This window comes from Triticum urartu, chromosome 7A (assembly GCF_056163025.1).
Source record: "Triticum urartu cultivar PI428250 chromosome 7A, HENAU_Tu73, whole genome shotgun sequence".
In the NCBI taxonomy this organism is placed as follows: Eukaryota; Viridiplantae; Streptophyta; class Magnoliopsida; order Poales; family Poaceae; genus Triticum; species Triticum urartu.
The window spans coordinates 209,705,115-209,712,046 of NC_141879.1; positions in this window are offsets into that span (position 1 = coordinate 209,705,115).

A 6,932-nucleotide genomic window follows, 5' to 3' on the forward strand; every position below is an offset into this window, starting at 1 on the left:
ACGGTCATCTCTCCCATACCGCTCTTGGTGCGCTCTGCGTTGAGTGATCCGCATTGGCTTGCAGCCATGCGCTCTGATTATGATGCCCTCGTCACCAACCGGACTTGGACGTTGGTCCCTCGCCCCCTGGAGCTAACATCATCACCGACAAGTGGGTATCTCGGCATAAGTTTCTTCTGGATGGCTCTTTGGACAGGTACAAGGCCCGTTGGGTTGTTCGCGACTTTGCACAACGTGCCGGCGTTGATTTCTCGGAGACCTTCTCTCCGGTTGTCAAACCCGCCACGATTCATGTTGTTCTTCAGCTTGCGGCATCTCGTCATTGGCCTGTTCATCAGCTCGACATCAACAACGCTTTTCTTTATGGTCATCTCCAGGAGCGTGTTCTCTGTTAGCAACCTACTGGTTTTGTTGATTCCACTCGGCCTGATGATGTTTGCTTGCTCTCACGGTCTCTATATAGTCTGAAACAGGCGCCTCGTGCTTGGTATCAACGCATTGCAGCATTCCTCACTGCTCTCGGGTTTCGCAGCACCACCTCGGACACGTCGCTATTTGTGCTTCATCGAGCTGACCATGTCGCCATGCTTCTTGCGCGGATCTACTTCGCGACATCATCGGTCGTCTTGGTTCCGAGTTTTGGCTGAAGGACTTGGGCGCATTGCACTTCTTCCTCGGCATTAACGTGCGACGTGATGCCTCCGGATTCTTTCTTCATCAAGGATAGTATGCTCTTGATCTCCTGGATCGTGTTGGTATGACCGACTGCAAGCCTGCTGCCACTCCTGCCGAGGCCAAGCCGAAGCTTTCTGCTACTGCTGGGCAACCTGCCTCTGATGCCGCTCTCTACCACAGTATTGTTGGTGCTCTTCAGTACCTCACGCTCACCAGACCAGACATTCGGTTTGTGGTGCAACAAGTTTGCTTGCATATGCACTCACCCCGTGATGTTCACTGGTCTCTGGTCAAACGCATTCTTCGGTATATTCTGAAGGAAATGTGCCCTAGAGGCAATAATAAAGTTATTATTTATTTCCTTATATCATGATAAATGTTTATTATTCATGCTAGAATTGTATTAACCGGAAACATAATACATGTGTGAATACATAGACAAACATAGTGTCACTAGTATGCCTCTACTTGACTAGCTCGTTGATTGAAGATGGTTAAGTTTCCTAGCCATAGACATGAGTTGTCATTTGATTAACGGGATCACATCATTAGGAGAATGATGTGATTGACTTGACCCATTTCGTTAGCTTAGCACTTGATCGTTTAGTTTGTTGCTATTGCTTTCTTCATGACTTATACATGTTCCTATGACTATGAGATTATGCAACCCCCGTTTACCGGAGGAACACTTTGTGTGCTACCAAACGTCACAACGTAACTGGATGATTATAAAGGTGCTCTACAGGTGTCTCCGAAGGTACTTGTTGGGTTGGCGTCTTTCGAGATTAGGATTTGTCACTCCGATTGTCGGAGAGGTATCTCTGGGCCCTCTCGGTAATGCACATCACATAAGTCTTGCAAGCATTGCAACTAATAAGTTAGCTGCGGGATGATGTATTACGGAACGAGTAAAGAGACTTGCCGATAACGAGATTGAACTAGGTATTAAGATACCGACAATCAAATCTCAGGCAAGTAACATACCGATGACAAAGGGAACAACGTATGTTGTTATGCGGTCTGACCGATAAAAGATCTTCGTAGAATATGTAGGAGCCAATATGAGCATCCAGGTTCCGCTATTGGTTATTGACCGGAGACGTGTCTCGGTCATGTCTACATTGTTCTCGAACCCGTAGGGTCCGCACGCTTAACATTACAATGACAGTTTCATTATGAGTTTATATATTTTGATGTACCGAAGGTTGTTCAGAGTCCCGGATATGATCACGGACATGACGAGGAGTCTTGAAATGGTCGAGACATAAAGATCGATATATTGGACGGCTATATTCGGACACCGGAAGTGTTTCGGGTGATTTCGGAGAAAACCGGAGTGCCGGAAGGGTTACCGGAACCCCCCGGGGAAGTATTGGGCATTAGTGGGCCTGAGGGGAGAGAGAGGGCAGCAGCCCAGGAGGTGGCGCCCCCTCCCATAGGGAGTCCGAATTGGACTAGGGGAGGGGGCGCGGCCCCTCTTTCCCTCTCCCTCTCCCTCTCTTTCCTCCCCCCTTCTCTCTTCCTAGTTGGACTAGGAAAGGGGAGTCCTACTCCTACTAGGAGGAGGACTCCCCCCTCCTTGGCGCGCCTCAAGGGCCGGCCGGCCTCCCCCCCTTGCTCCTTTATATACAGGGGCAGGGGGCACCTCTAGACACACAAGTTGATCTTCGTGATCGTTCTCTTAGCCGTGTGCGGTGCCCCCCTCCACCATAATCCTCGATAATATTGTAGCAGTGCTTAGGCGAAGCCCTGCGACGGTAGAACATCAAGATCATCACCACGCCGTCGTGCTGACGGAACTCTTCCCCGACACTTTGCTGGATCGGAGTCCAGGGATCGTCATCGAGCTGAACATGTGCTAGAACTCGGAGGTGCCGTAGTTTCGGTGCTTGATCGGTCGGGCCGTGAAGACGTACGACTACATCAACCGCGTTGTGCTAACGCTTCCGCTTCCGGTCTACGAGGGTACGTAGACAACACTCTCCCCTCTCGTTGCTATGCATCACCATGATCTTGCGTGTGCGTAGGAAAATTTTGAAATTACTACATTTCCCAACAGTGGTATCAGAGCCTAGGTTTTATGCGTTGATGTTGTGCACGAGTAGAACACAAGTGAGTTGTGGGTGATATAAGTCATACTGCTTACCAGCATGTCATACTTTGGTTTGGCGGTATTGTTGGATGAAGCAGCCCGGACCGACATTACGCGTACGCTTACGCGAGACTGGTTCTACCGACGTGCTTTGCACACAGGTGGCTAGCAGGTGTCAGTTTGTCCAACTTTAGTTGAACCGAGTCTGGCTACGCCCGGTCCTTGCGAAGGTTAAAACAGCACCAAATTGACAAACTATCGTTGTGGTTTTGATGCGTAGGTAAGAACGGTTCTTGCTAAGACCGTAGCAGCCACGTAAAACTTGCAACAACAAAGTAGAGGACGTCTAACTTGTTTTTACAGGGCATGTTGTGATGTGATATGGTCAAGACATGACGCTAAATTTTATTGTATGAGATGATCATGTTTTTTAACTGAGTTATCGACAACTGGCAGGAGCCATATGGTTGTCGCTTTATTGTATGCGATGCAATCGCGCTGTAATGCTTTACTTTATCACTAAGCGGTAGCGATAGTCATGGAAGCATAAGATTGGCGAGACGACAACGATGCTACGATGGTGATCAAGGTGTTGCGCCGGTGACGATGGTGATCATGACGGTGCTTTGAAGATGGAGATCAAAAGCACAAGATGATGATGGCCATATCATATCACTTATATTGATTGCATGTGATGTTTATCTTTTATGCATCTTATCTTGCTTTGATTGACGGTAGCATTATAAGATGATCCTTCACTAAATTATCAAAGTATAAGTGTTCTCCCTGAGTATGCACCATTGCGAAAGTTCTTCGTGCTGAGACACCACGTGATGATCGGGTGTGATAGGCTCTACGCTCAAATACAACGGGTGCAAAACAATTGCACACGCGGAATACTCAGGTTTAACTTGACGAGCCTAGCATATAACAAATATGGCCTCCGAACACGGAGACCGAAAGGTCGAGCGTGAATCATATAGTAGATATGATCAACATATTGATGTTCACCATTGATACTACTCCATCTCACGTGATGATTGGACATGGTTTAGTTGATTTGGATCACGTGATCACTTAGAAGATTAGAGGGATATCTTTCTAAGTGGGAGTTCTTAAGTAATATGATTAATTGAACTTAAATTTATCATGAACTTAGTACCTGATAGTATCTTGCTTGTCTATGTTTGATTGTAGATAGATGGCTCGTGTTGTTGTTCCGTTGAATTTTAATGCGTTCCTTGAGAAAGCAAAGTTGAAAGATGATGGTAGCAATTACACGGACTGGGTCCGTAACTTAAGGATTATCCTCATTGCTGCACAAAAGAATTACGTCCTGGAAGCACCGCTAAGTGCCAAGCCTGCTGCAGGAGCAACACCAGATGTTATGAACGTCTGGCACAGCAAAGCTGATGACTACTCGATAGTTCAGTGTGCCATGCTTTACGGCTTAGAACCGGGTCTTCAACGACATTTTGAACGTCATGGAGCATATGAGATGTTCCAAGAGTTGAAGTTAATATTTCAAGCAAATGCCCGGATTGAGAGATATGAAGTCTCCAATAAGTTCTATAGCTGCAAGATGGAGGAGAATAGTTCTGTCAGTGAACATATACTCAAAATGTCTGGGTATCATAATCACTTGACTCAACTGGGGGTTAATCTTCCTGTTGATAGTGTCATTGACAGAGTTCTTCAATCACTGCCACCAAGCTACAAAAGCTTCGTGATGAACTATAATATGCAAGGGATGAATAAGACTATTCCTGAGCTCTTCGCAATGCTAAAAGCCGCGGAGGTAGAAATCAAGAAGGATCATCAAGTGTTGATGGTCAATAAGACCACTAATTTCAAGAAAAAGGGCAAAGGGAAGAAGAAAGGGAACTTCAAGAAGAACAGCAAACAAGTTGCTGCTCAGGAGAAGAAACCCAAGTCTGGACCTAAGCCTGAGACTGAGTGCTTCTACTGCAAGCAGACTGGTCACTGGAAGCGGAACTGCCCCAAGTATTTGATGGATAAGAAGGATGGCAAAGTAAACAAAGGTATATGTGATATACATGTTATTGATGTGTACCTTACTAATGCTCGCAGTAGCACCTGGGTATTTGATACTGGTTCTGTTGCTAACATTTGCAACTCGAAACAGGGGCTACGGATCAAGCGAAGATTGGCTAAGGACGAGGTGACGATGCGCGTGGGAAATGGTTCCAAAGTCGATGTGATCGCGGTCGGCACGCTACCTCTACATCTACCTTCGGGATTAGTATTAGACCTAAATAATTGTTATTTGGTGCCAGCGTTGAGCATGAACATTATGTCTGGATCTTGTTTGATGCGAGACGGTTATTCATTTAAATCAGAGAATAATGGTTGTTCTATTTATATGAGTAATATATTTTATGGTCATGCACCCTTGAAGAGTGGTCTATTTTTGATGAATCTCGATAATAGTGATGCACATATTCATAATGTTGAAATCAAAAGATGTAGAGTTGATAATGATAGTGCAACTTATTTGTGGCACTACCGTTTAGGTCATATCGGTGTAAAGCGCATGAAGAAACTCCATACTGATGGACTTTTGGAACCACTTGATTATGAATCACTTGGTACTTGCGAACCGTGCCTCATGGGTAAGATGACTAAAACGCCCTTCTCCGATACTATGGAGAGAGCAACGGATTTGTTGGAAATCATACATACAGATGTATGTGGTCCAATGAATGTTGAGGCTCGTGGCGGATATCGTTATGTTCTCACCTTCACAGATGATTTAAGTAGATATGGGTATATCTACTTAATGAAACATAAGTCTGAAACATTTGAAAAGTTTAAAGAATTTCAGAGTGAAGTTGAAAATCATCGTATCAAGAAAATAAAGTTTCTACGATCTGATCGTGGAGGAGAATATTTGAGTTACGAGTTTGGTATACATTTGAAACAATGCGGAATAGTTCGCAACTCACTCCACCCGGAACACCACAGCGTAATGGTGTGTCCGAACGTCGTAATCGTACTTTATTAGATATGGTGCGATCTATGATGTCTCTTACTGATTTACCGTTATCGTTTTGGGGTTATGCTTTAGAGACGGCTGCATTCACGTTAAATAGGACACCATCAAAATCCGTTGAGACGATGCCTTATGAACTGTGGTTTGGCAAAAAACCAAAGTTGTCATTTCTAAAAGTTTGGGGTTGCGATGCTTATGTGAAAAAGCTTCAACCTGATAAGCTCGAACCCAAATCGGAGAAATGTGTCTTCATAGGATACCCAAAGGAGACTGTTGGGTACACCTTCTATCACAGATCCGAAGGCAAGACTTTTGTTGCTAAATTCAGAGTTTTTCTAGAGAAGCAGTTTCTCTCGAAAGAAGTGAGTGGGAGAAAAGTAGAACTTGATGAGGTAATTGTACCTGCTCCCTTATTGGAAAGTAGTACATCACAGAAACCGGTTTCTGTGACACCTACACCAATTAGTGAGGAAGATAATGATAATGATCATGAAACTTCAGATCAAGTTACTACCGAACCTCGTAGATCAACCAGAGTAAGATCCGCACCAGAGTGGTACGGTAGTCCTGTTCTGGAAGTCATGCTACTAGATCATGACGAACCTACGAACTATGAAGAAGCGATGGTGAGCCCAGATTCCGCAAAATGGCTAGAAGCCATGAAATCTGAGATGGGATCCATGTATGAGAACAAAGTGTGGACTTTGGTTGACTTGCCCGTTGATCGGCAAGCAATTGAGAATAAATGGATCTTCAAGAAGAAGACTAACGCTGACGGTAATGTTACTGTCTATAAAGCTCGACTTGTTGCAAAAAGTTTTCGACAAGTTCAAGGGATTGACTACGATGAGACCTTCTCACCCGTAGCGATGCTTAAGTCTGTCCGAATCATGTTAGCAATTACCGCATTTTATGATTATGAAATTTGGCAAATGGATGTCAAAACTGCATTCCTGAATGGATTTCTGAAAGAAGAGTTGTATATGATGCAACCAGAAGGTTTTGTCGATCCAAAGGGAGCTAACAAAGTGTGCAAGCTCCAGCGATCCATTTATGGACTGGTGCAAGCCTCTCGGAGTTGGAATAAATGCTTTGATAGTGTGATCAAAGCATTTGGTTTTGTATAGACTTTTGGAGAAGCCTGTATTTACA